The 17,472-nt window shown below is 40.4% G+C and overlaps 1 protein-coding gene across 2 annotated transcripts in view; it reads right to left on the minus strand.

The window, feature by feature from the left end:
* Nucleotides 1-17,472, minus strand: part of tln2a (talin 2a) — a 111,971-nt gene that overhangs the window by 84,823 nt on the left and 9,676 nt on the right. For both annotated transcript variants that reach the window (XM_034232167.1, XM_034232166.1), the window contains exon 2: nt 2,122-2,168. The gene's annotated coding sequence lies outside the window, so the exon portion shown is untranslated. The remainder of the gene's footprint in view (nt 1-2,121; nt 2,169-17,472) is intronic.

Below are 17,472 nucleotides of genomic sequence, written 5' to 3' on the forward strand. Positions count from 1 at the left end.
CGAATTGCATGGGGTGTAGTGTGAAAGGACTACTGTTAAGATGTCCAGTCAATTGCTCAGCTACACATTTCTCAGAGATCTTAGACATGACAGGTAAAATACTAATGGGCCTATAGTTGTTTGCATCAGTTGTGTCCCCGGATTTGTGGACTGGCACAACAATGGCTAACTTCCAGTCTTTTGGGAATTTTCCCTCCCTAAAAGAGGTGTTAATTATTTTGGTAATTGTCCCTGTGAGGGTAGTAGCATGTTTCTTTAGAAACAGAGAATCCAGTCCAAAAGTGTCTTTTGATTTGGAATTGTTTAAAGAAGAAATTATAGAATTAACTTTTGATTCAGAAGTCTCTTTCAAGGAGAAGACTGGCTGTGTACAATCAATAGGTGATGAATGTATTTGACCAATTTGGGGACTGTTTATAGTCAGCCTCACAGAATTAATAAAATGGTCATTAAAAATAGCCGCTATTTCTGCTGGCTCCTTACATAAGGTTCCATTGTTACTGATCTCCAGCTGCTTTGTTATGTTATGCCCTTTCCCTGTTAGGTTCTGCAGACAGTCCCAGATTTGTTTATGATTTCCCTTAGATTCATGAATGAGATTAACAAAGAAGTTGGATTTAGCTGCCCTGATTTCCTTTGTAACTCTGTTTCGTAAGGACACAAATATATGCCTGTCAGTCACTAAATTTGACTTAAGAGAGTGCCTTAGAGCATTATCTCTCTCCTTCATTGATTTCCTGATGTCACTATTAATCCAGGGGAGGGTATGTTTATTTTTGGCCTTAGATTTGCTTTTCCTGAGGAATCGTTTTGATATATTTTGGATTGTTGATATAAGGGCATGTGTGTTGGTATCTACATCTGTACCTGATAACATTTGGCTCCAGTTAATGTTTTTAATTTCCCTGTCAAATTCATCAATATCACTCTTGGGTATTCTTAATTGGTAAGATGTTGTACTGGGTTTCAAATGGAAATGGGATTTAGTGAGCTTTCTGGCTATGAGAGTTAGGTTGTGGTCAGACAGACCAGTGATAATATTGTAGGTTTTTGTCACCCTTTCAGGTTTGTTGCTGAAAATCAGGTCAATCTGGGTTTTTGAGGATGTGGTTATTCTAGTAGGCCCCTTAATTAATTGTGTGAGATCAAATTGATTAGATACCCGTTCTAGTGCCTTATTACTTGCTTTGTCCTCCCAGTTAACATTGAAGTCACCCATTAATATTATTTCCTTGGCAGAACTGCATTCTCTAAGCATTTTTTGTAATTTGTCAAAGAAAATAGCTTTTGCAGATGGTGGTCTATACACTCCAATGAGAATGAAAGACATCTGTGGTGACAGGCTAACATTAAGACAGATATGCTCAAGCTCATTCTCAGCAGAGCATTGAACCTCATTACATGATATGTGGTCTTTGATATAAAACAGTAACCCCCCACCCCTGCCCACAGCTCTATCTTTCCTAAAAACATTGTAGCCAGGAATACATATGGCTGAGGATGGGGAGTTTTTATTCAACCAAGTCTCTGACAAACATAAATAGTCCAAGTTAGAGTCTGTTAAGAGATGTTTTATCTGATCACTTTTGGGTACAAGACTGCGGATATTCAAGTGACCCCCCAGCAGACCACTGGGTTTTGCATTATGGTCCCACAGCACTGGCATTGTTCACTGCATTATTCAAATGCAAGGTTTTGTGGATGTAAATGTCATTGATTCAAGGTAGATGGCCTTGTAACACTGCTAACAAGACGTGTGTTTATAGTGTAGTAGTATATAGTATGAGATACAATGTTTGTGAATTTCTATGAGGATGGCCACAGTAACATAGCTACATCACTACAATAACTGGTGTTTGGAAGAACACCGGTTAAGAGGAGGTTTGATTTCCAATATTCAAAGTGCAATGTTTCTGTTACAACCCTTTATGATTTCACAGTATAATCACATTCAATGAAAAGCCAAATCACATGTTTTCTGCCTCTTCTCTTTCATGCACAATTGTGGTTTCACACCTTCTGTAGTGCTGAGAATACACACACACACACACACAGACACACACACACACAGACACACGTCACACACACACACACTGCAGGATTCTATTATCAGCTGCTTACCTTATGCTGAGGGGAATGCAGCCTGCGATGTATGCTGATCTTCACAGCTGAAAAGACAAATGATGGACATGTGAGACAAATGCACAGAATCTGTGGTTAAAGATTCAAATAGAAAACGATTACACATCTAAATATGTAAGAAACGGATTTGACATAGGAGTGTTGCTGCTCTGTAGAGATCTCAAAGCACCAAATGCTCAGCACTTATATATTTTTGTAGAAGGCTGTGCCATGTGTGGCAGCACATGAAGATAACTTAAGGCAGAACAAAATGGGATATGCAAATTAATTCGAATTTTCCTGTCAGAAATCAGAAAGACAATTATAGCTGGTTAAGTGGATAACTGGAGATTCAAAAAGCATGTTCATCAAACACAAAGAGAATCGCAGTTCAGCTGCTTCCTAGATGCACTAATGCACATATATTTTCTTTTTTAAAACAGCCTGGAACAAGCAAGTATAGGAGGAATACAAATCACAGTGAAAAAGCATAACAGAATTGCAATGTCAATATTATCAACACATAAACTACACTGAACATATCCAACTTGTTATTGCTAGTTAAACATATATTATCTGTCCTGCTTGGTGAAGACTGAGGCAAATATTTGCTCTGAGATTTTCTTGAAATAGTTTTGTACAGAATTGATATCAAGGTCGCTCAGGACATTTTTTTGTTGATCATATCGGCTACATTCAGCCGGCTCAAACTCAAATCCTTTGCTTATTGTTAGTTCTTTGCATATGGCAGCTTTCAAAAATAACCCACTGCGCTTCAAAAGAAAAATCCTTGCCCAAGCAACAAAATGTCAAAGCAACATATAATAAACAGCCCTAAAAACTTTAATTACTTTTTTTCCTCTTCTGATAAGAGCAGAATGTTTTGGGTTAAAGATCGGCAATTCCACACCAATACTGGATATTCCATAACCTAACACACAATTGAAATGGCTGCTGCTGCTAAATATATTTTATCAGAAACGATGGAAACAACTGCTCATTTTTTAAGTTTCCTTTGTGATATCAGCCATCCCTCACCACAACAATGTACTTGCAACCCTGGAGAAAACTTTAAGAAGGCTTACACAAAGCTGCATTACAGCTGCAGAAAACACACTGCTCTCCTTAGATGCGGACTATATAGCTACATCGGTTCAACACTGTATAAATATGGGGCTTCAAATTTTAAATATATTTTGTGCTGGAAAAAAAAAAATCAATGGCAAGAATGAATCCAAGCCCCAACAGTAACACATTATTTGTATGATTCAAATGTCAAATAGTTGTATGAGCTTTGTAACAAACAATATTGGAAACATTCAACAATGATAAAAGTAATACGAAGTGCTTGCAACTTTTGCAGGCTTGTGACTCTGGTCCATTAATTGCCAACTATGGCTTGTTTTAGTATAGAAAACACACCCACCATTCTGTTGGTCTTTTTAAAAAGCATGACGACACAGTCCACTATGTGGCTGATAGTAAAGGAAACGTTAACCAGCCAAGAGTTCATTTTATAGTAAAACGCACACAATCATTTGCTAAAGCTTTCTTAATGCACTGACTGTATTTTAGTCACCAAAGCCAGAAAAAGTGAAAGATGATATACCTTCCACTTTTACTTATTAAGACGTTGTTTATGTCTTTGTGTTTTAGCTATTCAAAACCACAGCTCTTGCTCTTTAAAATCATCCAGTTTCCTAAATCTAACACACAATGTTGTTATATTTCTACAAGCTAGTAAAATGAGGTCTACTCCATTTAGTAGTGCAGTGAACAACAGTATAAATTCGACATGATCTGCAGTGAGTTTGTTTTGAGGTATTTTGCGGAAGTTTACATTTCCAAATTCTCTGGACTGAAATTATTCTACAATGTTTTTACAATATTCACAATACAGTATAATGCCTATACAGACTCACTGATATGGGCTGCAGCCACTACACCGACAGGCTGATGGGGGACAAGTGAGAGACACTCAAGATAGATCATCACACTGCAGGCTCTCACTGTTTCCAGGTCCTATATCCCACTTATACCAACCCTTACAAACACTCAATATGACTGTGCTGTAAACAATGATGCAAACCTATAAGCAGGTGGTTTGCTTTCACACAAAGCATACTGATGGTGTGATAAGATTTAGAATATAGACAAAAGAAAATTCCGAACTATGTAATGTGAGAGGCTCAAATCCAAACAGCTGCATTGTGATGAAAAACATTGGCCTGAGATTCTAACCGCTGTTAACCATCTCGTTCAGGCTTCTGAGGACCTGCTTTCACACCAGACCCCCCCCCCCCCCCCCCCGCAGCTTTAGCTCAGGCAGCTAGCAGTAACAACCTGTCCCATGAGCCTCATTGACCTGCTGACTTTTGCAGGAAAATGTTTTAGGTTTATTATTGGGAGGCAACTTATTTAAATAGTGACTCATTTTTTGTAATTCTATTAAGGTTAACCAATATGTTGGAGTGTATTTCAACTCGGAGAAAAATAGATGAAGGCGAAATGTTGAGGAAGGATCCTTAAACAAGGTTAGACACAAGATAGCCAGCTATTAAAAAGGATGAAGTCCAACACAATAGATATTTTGTTTTTATTCTTTGGAAACCCTTTTTTCACTTTTTTTAAGCAGTAGTTCTCCACTCCACTGTACCCAGAATTGAATGAGCTGGTAATGGTAGAGTTTCAATTTAATTTGAAAGACAACCAAAAAAGGACATTTTAAGGAACCTGTTTGGCAAAGATCTGTGATTCTGTTTAGCTCCAACAATTATACGATGTTACTATTATATAGTAGTATATAATAATACTGCATAATAATAGGCGGTTATTAAAAGGTGGCAAATAACAGGGCCTCATATTAGGCTATGATAAACCCACTTCAAAACATCAGATGGAAACTTTCTCACAGATCAAACGACACAATATGGAAGGGGTCTCTGCGAAGAGCTAAAAATAATGTGACAGAGAAACGCTAAGCCTTTTGCCTCCTGGAAAATAAACATGACCACCCGAATCAAACCAAACACACTAGAGGAGAGAGAAACCTTATCTCACACAAGTTAAGAGACATTTGCATTCCTGTAATTGTCTTCTCTTAGCCTAGGGGGGAATGTTCTGAGCAAAATGTTAATATGCTAAGTTCAGGAAACACCCAACGGGGGTCTGAGACAGCTCTGACAACAGTAACATTGTGCTATACATTGAAATGAACACTCAGTATATATTGTTGGATTAACTGTTGTCAAATCTGTCCAGACCAAAAGATGAACATGAAATAAGCCTGGTCAAAAATGGAATAAGACGGGAAACTCCTCTGGTCCCCTGGGGTTTCCAGAGGTGGGGCGCAGGGGCACATCGCCACTGGCAATCTTGAGCAACACAATGCCACTGGAGACTTCATTGTTCCGTCCTGCAATTTCATTAATCACGCACTGCAGAGGAGGACAAATGGGGACAGGTCAGACAATACGGAGCCTGCTTGAGAAACACCTCGCTCCAGTCCCAAAAACGAGGCTGTTAATAAAGCTCCCCACTATGACTTCTCAATATCTCACACAATCAACACAGCTGGATTATTACACAAAAGTCAAGGTGGTGAATCAGGTTGTAGTGTTATATACCAAAGATGTTTGTGAGAGTACGTGTGTGTGTGTGTGTGTGTGTGTGTGTGTGTGTGTATGTGTGTGTGTGTGTGTGTGTGTGTGTGTGTGTGTGTGTGCGTGCTAGGTGAAAGTAATAATAAGCAAAAGCCATGAATCTGAATTCACCATTAACCTGATTTATTGCGCTAACAGTTGTTGTGACTGATCTCTGCTATAACTAATGGAGACTGGGGGCTAAGTGACTAGCTGTAGGCTATACCTTAAAGAACAATGGCAGCTGCTCACTGAGGGGAATGCATTACTCATCCGCATTTCCCCCCGAAAGTTTGAAAAGACTTGCAAAAACGACCTTTGTTGCTGAGAGTAAAATGAGAAGATGGATTCTCCTTTAGCTGGGTATTAAATATGAAGCTAAACCCAGGAGAAAGATACCATAGCTTTAGCTTATCATTAAGAGGCAAGGAATGAAACCAACTAAGGTTTGTCAAAAGATTAAACAGTATCCAGCTAACCACAATATGCCATTACTGTTGTTGATTTTTACGTATATATAAATGCAACATCTTAGTGAGATTTACTAAGCTTTTCCTTTTTATCTTTGGACAGAGCTACACTAGCCATTCCCAGTCCTCATGCTAAGGCTAAGCTATCATAGCTAAGTATCAAATGCAAGGACATGAGAGTCTTGGCATCAAACTTTTGATAAGATACCAAATAAGTGTTTCTAAAAAACTCCAAATCAAAACCAATTTTCAAACTGATGCACAACATCAGGGGAAATCCTGTGTCTCACCAAGGCAGAATGCATTTTAGTTGCATTTTCTTCTCAAGTCAATTGAAGCTTATAATCACCCTAAATCCATCAAAAATGTGGATCTAGTCAATACTCCTTAATTTAGTACACATTAGTATGAGAACCGGCTCAGTGAAGTCATTCTGCGGGAACATAACTGTTGGGACCAAGTCCTTGGGCATTACAAATTTAGCATCAAGTTCAATACAATCATTTCATCAACACACCTCATTCTTCAGCTTCTATGCACTGCATCAATGAAATTCAACAGCCATTAAACCCTCAATATGCAGACATCGTGTACCTTTCTTTGCAATTAGCAACACGTCTAAACCACAAGAAGGACTGAAAAACCCTTTCCGGGAAACGCAGTCAACTTAGAGGCGATGTTCCTTTCCAAATCTCTTTAGCAAATGGATTAAAAGTCCTAAATCATGGCAAACATCACAGCTCAGCCTTGCAGCACATACTGACGAAAGCCTGCTAAATAATTATCCGGTGTCTTCCACCGATCGCATAGATAAGTAGAAGTCGCAGATATGCAATTAGCTAAATGGGTGTATGGGATCTGGACTTAGTAAATGCAAGTGTGGGGGGGGGGTGATTGACCCACCCATGTCTGCCTAGAAGCCAATGAGAACTGCACTCATATAGAGCATTGTAGCCCCTAGATGAATTTGACTTACAGAAAAATAAAGATCCATACCAACTATTATGATGTACATAATATTTGGGAAAAATACCACTTATGTCACCCCAACCCACTCTTCAGCAGAGCCCAGCAGTGCACCACTCCCAATAACAACTCTTATAAACTCCATAAATACAAACCATCTGCTCTCGCTGTGTGTGTGTGTGTGTGTGTGTGTGTGTGTGTGTGTGTGTGTGTGTGTGTGTGTGTGTGTGTGTGTGTGTGTGTGTGTGTGTGTGTGTGTGTGTGTGTGTATATATAAGTAAGCAATATATTTACAACAGCAATGCAGACTGTGGGGAACAGAGTCCTGCAGCAATGAAAGCATCCTGCATTAGGAATGTGCGTGATTTACCAGAAAGGAAATCAGAAAGGATTTACCAGAAAGGAAATCAAAGTAGTAGTCTTTCAAATATATTTTACTCCAGACCTAAAATATGGAGTGTGAACTGCTACTTAGAGAGGTCCTAGTTCACCTCCTGCCCTGCCGTGGTGCCCTTGAGTAAGGCACCGGACACCCCCCCCCCCACTCCCATTGCTCCCCGGGCGCTGTACAATAGCTGCCCACTGCTCCTAGTACTAGACTCCTGGTACTAGGATGGGTTGAATGCAGAGGACTGTGTGTTCTGCACGTGTGACCATTACAGAGGGTTTCATCCCTCCGATTCTATCTGTATTCAATGACCTGGAAAACAGGGAATATCGATGATGTTTTCATGTTTGGTTTGATCAATACGGAATGCCAACTGAGGCAAGAGGAAACATCTTTCGAGGCAACAATCCACAGTTAGTTTAGTTTTATACATTGTATTTTGGACATGTACAGCTCAGATAAGAAGGTATTTTGCAATGTCCCCGATAAAATATCCCAAAATGTGTGCAAGATGCAACCTTCATATTTAAACCGATTACTATATTTGAGCATATCCTCCCTTCTGAAAAGTTATATTATACATGCAATTTCTGCTTTAAAAAAATACTACAATGATTGAATCGATTATTATAGCAAGTATAGAGAAAAGAGTTGCCATTCCTGTTTTTGTTAATTGATTTGAATAATTTAAAGTATATATTAATATATTACAAGAATACATATACACTCAATTACCCTATACGCAAACAGCAGCCTACACATTACACTTGTCAATACCCAAATACAGTGCAACAAACATAGGTGCACGGGTCTTACAAAAAGATATTTAAGGTGACTCGCAGATTAAAGAATTACTACAGTAAATATTCCCTGAGCCTCATCTATAACTCTTTGGGGTTTGCAGTCTCTTTCATGAGGTATTTTTTCCCTTGTTTAGGGGGGGGGGGGGGGGAGGGGGGGGAGTTGATGACATCTGGAGAACAGCTGTTGCTCTGCATCATTTCGGAGCACACACACAGACAGACACACATATTTCTTGCTTGGCCTCCCCAGCAGAGGTTAAGGGGTCAAGAGGCCTGTTTCTGGGTGCATCATTTAATCTGGTCTAGGTGTAGACAATCCCTGGAAATCAAACACCACGCAGCCACATGTAGTACACACAAAAACACACACAGCACTAAGTTGTCCACCTCACCACTCATCTCCATGTCCCCTCCTCCCATGAACCTCTCCATCACTGTCACCCTACTTCGCCACACACACACACACACACACACACACACACACACACACACACACACACACACACACACACACACACACACACACACACACACACACACACACACACAGCACACACCACACACACACACACACACACCCACACACACACACACACACACACACACACACACACACACACACACACACAACACACACACACACACACACACACACACACACACACACACACAACACACACACACACACACACACACCACACACACACACACACACACACACACACACACACACACACACACACACACACACACACACACACACACACACACACACACACACACACACACACACACACACACACCACACACACACACACACACACACACACACACACACACACACACACACACACACACACACACAGTCTCTCTGCTATACAAGGCAACTATTCCAAGAGATTCTCAATGATTAGTCCTGCCCTTCCACAGAAAAAGGGGGGGGGGGTACAGCTAATTCAATTACACAGACCCTCAGCTCTCTTCAGGCCGACTCCCAGTTCCATGAATGGAATCAAACCCACCCAGCCAAGTTGGGGGGTGGGAGTAGAGGGGTCACAATGTGTTTACATTTGTTTTACACTTCTTTTTTTTCAGCTTGGGAAAGGGCCCCCTGTTTAGGTGTGCATGTATTTGTGTGTCCTATCCAAGGTTAGGAGAGGCTGGTATAGGCATAAACCCTGAGTGCTAAAATGCAGTATGAGTATTTGAGGCTGGAGCTTCAAGACAGAGAGCAAAAGGCAACACAACATTATGCTGTTCCTTACAGCCTTAAACACATTCCCATACCATTTTCAAGTGATAGCTTTCTGAAGTCTACATTCTGCAGTAATAGTCCTAGGAAATTGCATTCACAATGTTCTCTTCCTCTGTAGCAGTAAATGAAATGACAGCAAGTCTGCCCAGCATACCATCCTCTTAACAGCCTCTATAGAGAACGGCAAAAGCATAAAGCTGAGAATAAATTTGTAACAAAAAGACTGCATTTGGAATTGAAATGAACTCATTAACCATTGCAAGAGCTTATATAGTTATAATGTGCCCCTTCTATAAGATACATCAGCAGGATTTTGAGAGGGTAATCAATTCTACTCGCCATTAAGATTATAATTTCCTACCTAAATGTTTTGTTCATAATACTTCCTTTTATTTTGTACTTATTAACCAGCGCTGGTCTACGAGTAAAAAGCTACCATGAAGAATTCCCTTGAAATGTTTCGTCCTGCAAAGACCTCCCCCAATGTTTCTGTCTGACCATCCTGCTTGTGTTGACACCAGCTGCCGAACAGTTGTGCCATTGCAGAACAGCTTGAATCAAATCTCACTTTTGATCGCCATGGCGTGATGGATATTATTACACCATGGTCATTTTGCATGAACCCCCACTTATACCACCTTCAATCTCAACATGGATGTGTAACCAAATTGTCTAAAATAAGTTGTCTTCTATACTCTTATTGTACACTTAGGGAACATAGTTGTGTACATCAGTTGAGCTTCTGAGATCTGTATGTACACCATTACTGCTGATACAAGCCCAACAACAACAACACAAAGATTGGGTTATCGAAGATGACATCACAACAGGTGAAAATCTTGACTGAGGGACTTTAGATAGAACCTTTCTATACACAATTAACCATATTTTCTTTTACCAAACCATTAGGTTGCCTCTTTTAGTGGAGTTGTATTATATAACATATGTGCTGCTGATGTCCTCACTCTTAAACCCATCCTAACAAACGAGCCATAAAAAGGCATAGGCAGCCACAGAGTGGGAGTACATCATTTTGTAGATACAATAAATCCTCAAAGTCCATTTTTAAAAAGGCAGAGTCTCAGTCTGGCGGTGCTGCAGATTATGACAGCCCGGCCCTCTTCATGAGCTACCAACCTTAATCTTCTTTTGCATCTTAGCCGCAGAGATATGGCAGTCCTCTAATCCACTCATTGGGCGGACAACTGTGTGCAGACGTTTAACTGTCTGCCTCTGAAGCCTCCGAAACCCAATTTAGTCAACAGCTATATGGATTGGCATGCATTAGAATTAGCATAAGCACTTTTCTTCCATTTCTTAGCTTTTCCATTAGAAGTGTTTGCAGTCGAAACTGTTTCTCATGGATGAGTGTCTTTCTAAGGGTTACACTCTCCTAACACAGTTTTGAATAGTCAACTGCATTTCCAAGGCAAATTAACACCATAACAATTCCAGGCAACCCAAACATCAGGCAGGAGAACTGAATAAAAAGCCGGTTTGTGGCTGCGCAAAGGCTCGGGGACACTAGAGCAGTGGTTCCCAAACTTTTTGTGCCCAAGGCACACCAAAGGACAAGTAAAAATCTCAAGGCACACCTATTGTGCAAAATAGCCCTTATAACACGTGTTATCACTCATATCATGTAAAATATCTGTAAATGTGCATAATTATTTACTAATGCCAAATAAAATGTGACAAAGACAACTATATTACTCATGAAATATTTATTAACGAAATATTTCAGAAATTAATTTGAAACTTTATCAAATTAGGCTTCATCAAAGCAGCAACACTCATTTAAACCAGACAGGTCACAACATTAAAAATGAGGCAAAGGAAACTCAGCAGAACATTCAGCAGAGAGAACTGTCAATGCAAGGAAGCTGCATTGTCCATGGTCCTGAACTACAAATTATAAATGTAACATTTCAGCAATCAGCATTGAAACATGTGCTATTGTAAATATGTTTGCCGACTTACAAATTAGTGAGATACATGTGCCTGTCGGGGCGCGCAGAATTTTTTAATCCTTGGTGGCACTGAGGAGAGGGCCACTCGCAAGTCCTGTTCAACAGAGAGCCGTGGCCTCCTGTTGTTCTTCATGTACAGAACGCCAACTCCAGAGATGGGGTCGTTACTAAACAAATGTAATATATTACATATTACTTTAAAAAAAGTAATATATTACACTACTTCGTTACTATCTACATAAAGTAACTCGTTACTTTACTCGCCGAGCACGTACGAACTGCGCATGCGTGAGTGGCAATAACTTTCCTTACCAGCAGGCGGCGGTAGTGTGTATTTGTCATTCAAAACAGGCAACAACCGGAAGACAGAGAAGAAGAACAGACTACGTGATAAACAAAAAGGCATGTGTTCTTTGCAGGTGTTTGTTGAGGTTTGACGTGGTGTTTACAGCAGTGGATAACAGCTTCTGGCCTGGACACAGTTTGCACCTCACCGTCACATTCCTGTCTATTCTTCGGACGAACTCAAAATAATGGGCATACCTCCACCCCTAGAAAGTTATCGCTGACTCAGCCATGTGTATGCAGCACTGCACGTGGAGATGTGGACGGGCAAGTCGCGCAGATTACGTACATATAAACCTACAAAGTACTGATATAGTAAATAAAAAAATTATTATTTTTGTGTAGTTGTATATTGCAATAATAACGTATGGTTGTCACAAAATCCCACGGCACACCCGGACTTGCCTCACGGCACACCGTTTGGGAACCACTGCACTAGAGGAGAAGAACATGACACGGGAGGTGAACTACCTTACAGGGCTCCTTCGGCTGCCTATTGTGGGGGACAATCCAGCGACTCCAAGCCCGTTTTTTTTTAAGGCTGTCTGCGAAGTGAAAGCTTGGCCCCTAGCGTGTCAGTTCTATTGTTAGGAGCAGACAGGAGCCGCTCCCCATTCACCTCACACATTAAATACTTTTAATTGTTTGGAGGGTCAAATGGCAATGGCAGGCACACATGCTCAAGAATGTGCACACACACAACTCTTGCTTTTAAGATTAGGGCTGCACAAATGCTAGACATGTTATCAAAAGCGCAACAGGGGCTATTGAAATATCCAAACCGCAGTACGGCTAAATATGTGAAAATATCTGAACATTACAAACTAACTTGCCTTTTAAAGAAACTCAGATAAAGCTAAATTAAGGCCAGGTGATCCATTTCCAGCCGTCACAAATCATGCATGAGAAGACACCCAGACGGACGCAATGAACATAATTCAACAATTTGAGCAGGTGGTGTAAATATTCTGTCATGGTACCATAGCACCTCCAAGGCGCTAAAAATAAAACTTCAAACATCGCAAAATAAACTGGTCAAACTACTGCTTGACCTTTCATCTAGAACCCACCTCACCTCTGCCCACTTTGACAACCTAGGATGGCTTAGAGTAGACGACAGAGTACAGCTACTTGCAATGGGCCTGGTCTACAAGATCCACTACACCTCTATGGTACCCATGTACATGTCAAAATTCTTCCCAAAGGTCAAGGAATACCATGATCATAACACCAGAGGGAGCTCCACAAATCATGTGAAACCCAGATTTGGCACAAAAAAGGGGGAATACACGTTTCGCAATTATGCCACATCAAGGTGGAACGCTCTTCCCACAACTGTAAAGGAAAGTAAAACTATACTTACCTTCAAAACCTCTCTTAAAGAACACCTTCGGGGGAGAGCATTGCAAAACTGGCCCGGTAATGGTACAAATCTCAACCTGTCGTTCAATGGACAGCTTCCCCCCCCCCCCCATCTATGTATATACTCGCATTTTAGACTCTGTTACTAACTGTATATCTGTAGACTTGGTATGTCTTAAATGTCCGGTTAGGATGTATTAGATCGAAATCTAAAATGAAAATTGTAAATAAGCAATCTGTATGTAAAAAACCACCTGTATGTAAATTGTAAATAAGCCATCTGTATGTCAAATATGTCTTATATGTCTTAAATTATATGATGAATTGGAAATGGGGGACCCTGATGTAAACAAGACGAAAGTCTTTCTCTGGTCTGCATCCCCTTAACAATTGTATGTTTTGAGCTGTACTGTACTGTACCCAATATACAAGCTGTTAATAAACTTTTCAATCAATCAATCAATCAATCCATCAATACACCACCCTACATCCATTTACCAGATGTGTGTGTGCTGATTTACAACCCACAGCCGAGGTGTTGATATGCTTGCTAGCCTCGGGGTTGAGGAGAGAACTTGCAGGTGGTGAAAGAGAGATAGATGTGAGAGAGGGAGAGATTCGGGAAGCAGAAAAAAAACAAGCGAGTGAGATAATGGGAACTCGTGGTGGTGGATTGAGCTGAAGTTTGGGGGGGGTTGGAGTAGATGTGGGAGGTGGGGGACGACTGCTACTGTTTTTCTGCTGGGTCGGCAGAGTGGGGCTGATTCCATTGACGGCTTATCTTACTGCAGGAATACCACAACCGCACCAAATGGACAGAAGGGAAGGAGACCGGCACTATGAATTCAATGCATGCTGCATAATGATAACAACATTTGATATAAAGAATGATATTAAAAAGGAAGGGGTTTTGGTAGCCACAAATGGCCAAAACGCTGCTCAATTGCTTTTCTTTTAAACAAAGTGTATGACCGATATGCTCTATGCTTTAAGGTTTTTATACACTTTCCCATCATACAATCAAAAACAAAAAACAATGAGCTAAGGGGAACTTTGAGTGATAATTATCTGGTGGGTTTATTTCAAAAGGCAACTCCTTTCGCAAGGAAATAGTGATTCAAACACTATTAATTATAGACGGTAATGAAAAAAAGAGAGCATCAATCGTCACATTTAACTCTCTGGGAAAAAGCTAATTAAGATAATACGTCCACCTGCCTATTAACATCTATAAATACAGCATGCCAATCCCTAAAAATAAAACGTGTGTGTGTGTGTGTGTGTGTGTGTGTGTGTGTGTGTGTGTGTGTGTGTGTGTGTGTGCGCTTCATCACATTGCAGTCCACTTTAAAACACCTGCAAGGGCTCAAGGAAAGTTCTGGAATGCTTGGCAGTCCAAAAGCTAAATTGGATGCCCGGTTGCTCAGGCGTGTTCACCTGCTCCCTGTATAGCTGTATAAAAGTCAAATGCTAGGCAGCACAGTTATCAGATCTCCAATCAGAGAACAAGCTGCACTTAACATGAGGGAAAACCGATCAAAAACTAAAGTCCCATTTCCCATCTGCCACTTGTAAATGGCATTTGAATCCATCATTCTACCAAAGAATGCTGCCAATTCAAAATCAGCAGCACTGAGTGTCTGCATGATCAATCCCTGAAGAGTGGCCAGCAATGAATGTCCCACCTGGTGTTTGCCTGTCAGCCTTACAAACACAGATCATGTTGCAGCAAATTGAGATGACAGACTTTAACTATACAAGTGACAACAGAAAACTCTGGCCTCACATCATTCAGTTGTGTTGTTCAGGAGGTGAGGGATGGAAAAAGGTTCCCCCAAGTTATTTCCCTGAGGGTGTGCACTGCACCAGGGAGATAAGTAACCCAACTGAGGACAAGGCTGGCATTCTACCCCGAGTCCAAAACACAAAAACGCCCGAGTCCTCCTAAAGAGAGGAATCTGACAATGCAGTATTTGTCTGGTTGCCAGCTGGAGAACAAGCTCCCCATAGACACGTTGATATGAAACACTGCACACCAACTTTAAGCTTAGAAGATTACTATAAACAATCTTATTTTAAAAATTGGAAGAGCAGAAAAGACTGATGTTGGATTATCTCAATTAAATTCAAACTGGGACAGAAGCGACAATATAACATAGGAATAAAGCCTGGTACTTATGGAGCATCAAATCCCATGCTCTTCATTAATCCTACAAAAAGAAAAAATACCAACAAGTTAAAAGGTAAAGTATTTAACAGCATGCAGTCATGTAAAGTGCATTCGATGAACAATCTAATTAGAAACTCTGCAGTTGTGCTGATTCTATAGAGACCATATGGTTATAGAAATAAATAAATTGTCCTCTCCGCTGTCACATCAAACCCACTGAAAACACGTCTCTAAAGACACTGAACATTTATTAATTTACACAGTTAGCCCCTTCAACATTAATACAGTCACTGACAGCTGGCACCTGAAAAAACCAACATGCAACCGTACACCCTAGCAACTATCTTAAGTGATTGGCTCCATTTACTCACCTTCTTATTCATGTGAAGTAGCAGGGCATAAGGAAAACATTTAATTTAAGCCGTTAAAATGTTGTATTGGATGGCATCATGTGTAGGTTTCATTACTTAAAACCAAGAAATACATATTACTAAACTACTATTGGTTTACTTCCATAGACTCTATAAAATAAAAGGGTGTTATCGCACTACCGTCACCGTTAATTAGTGGACGGTCGTATTTGAAGAATTTAGTTGGACATTGTGGCCGTCGCCATCTTGGTTTTTGGTCGTCATCTTCTTGATTTTCTTGAATTAGGGGTGACACAAGAGGGGGGGGCTGAGGCTGCTTTCCAGACAAAGCAGGAGTTTGGATTTTTGCAGTTTCAAACTCAAAGCATTCCAGGTACATGACATCAAGAAAAACATGTCTGACCACGATATACTAATGTTTCTGCAAATGTAGACAACATTAAACTCTCAGCAGTTCCACTTTATAATGTTAACAGGAACACAACTTAGTGTTAAGAAGTTTATTTTCAGATATTGATTACTGTACCATTCTAAAACATGGGCAACATTATTTAAGATCAATTTGCACCGTACTCGCTGCCTTCTGGCTTTTCATTGGCAGGTATAAGACACTTTTTAGGACCAAATCATGCTACGTTTTTTCACTACAAGTCAAGCTAGCAGCAGGTGGATTGCCTCTCTTCAAAAATCTCCACTGCTCATACCTTGACAGTGTCGACGAGACAAAGTCAATGGTAGCCAGCTAATGCAACCACTGCATCCTTGTGGCTAGCTGGATTAGCACACAGTCCATAGCACAGTGCACAGATAAAGGCTATTTACAGCCACTTGATCAACACCAAGCTTTCCACATGTAATTTAAGCCAGCTGGCACACTCATAACACTGCCTTAAAAAAGAAGCTATGTTTACAGCTCTACATAGCAGAGTACACTCAGTTCGAGTGTTGTTTCGTCTTCTTCTTTCTGTCCCCATGTTGTACTCTGAGAGGCCTGGCAGCACTCCCATGTACTCTCCCTTAACTAATAAACAAAGAATGGTTTCCCTTATATAGCTCTATTCAAACTGCACAACCTCCACAAGCAACATCAGAGGCTTGCAGGCAAGCGAGTCTGTTTCAGAGTGAGATTTCGGCCAAGGGCAAGGAGCACTGACAGTATAATTGTGTAACATGTCATACATTAAGAGCCACTTAAAGTGCTATTTCTGGTCCATACAAGCTCAATATCTTTGAGAGGGTTGCAAAGTGAAACACATCAATCCTACAATACTAAGTCACACATCAAGAAAAGGGAACTAGTGGGTGAAAAGAGAAAACCATTAGTTCAAGGACCGCAATAATACATGATAGATGAGGCCTTTTCAACTGTTTGTGGTCAAGTGTCACCATGTGTGATGATGCCATTTTGTCAACATGTACTTTGTACACTGATAGCTTGTATGACAAAAGAAATAACTCAATACTGATCTCTCTGAATAAAACAAGACAATCATGAAGCATAAGAATAATGCAAAAAGACAAAAGAACAGCCAAGCATTTGTCAGATCTGTCCTGTCAGATTTGTATTATTAAAGCAAACACTGAAACCCTACTGAACTGTCAGAGAAATA

This window comes from Gymnodraco acuticeps, unplaced genomic scaffold (genome assembly GCF_902827175.1).
Source record: "Gymnodraco acuticeps unplaced genomic scaffold, fGymAcu1.1, whole genome shotgun sequence".
Taxonomy (NCBI): domain Eukaryota; kingdom Metazoa; phylum Chordata; class Actinopteri; order Perciformes; family Bathydraconidae; genus Gymnodraco; species Gymnodraco acuticeps.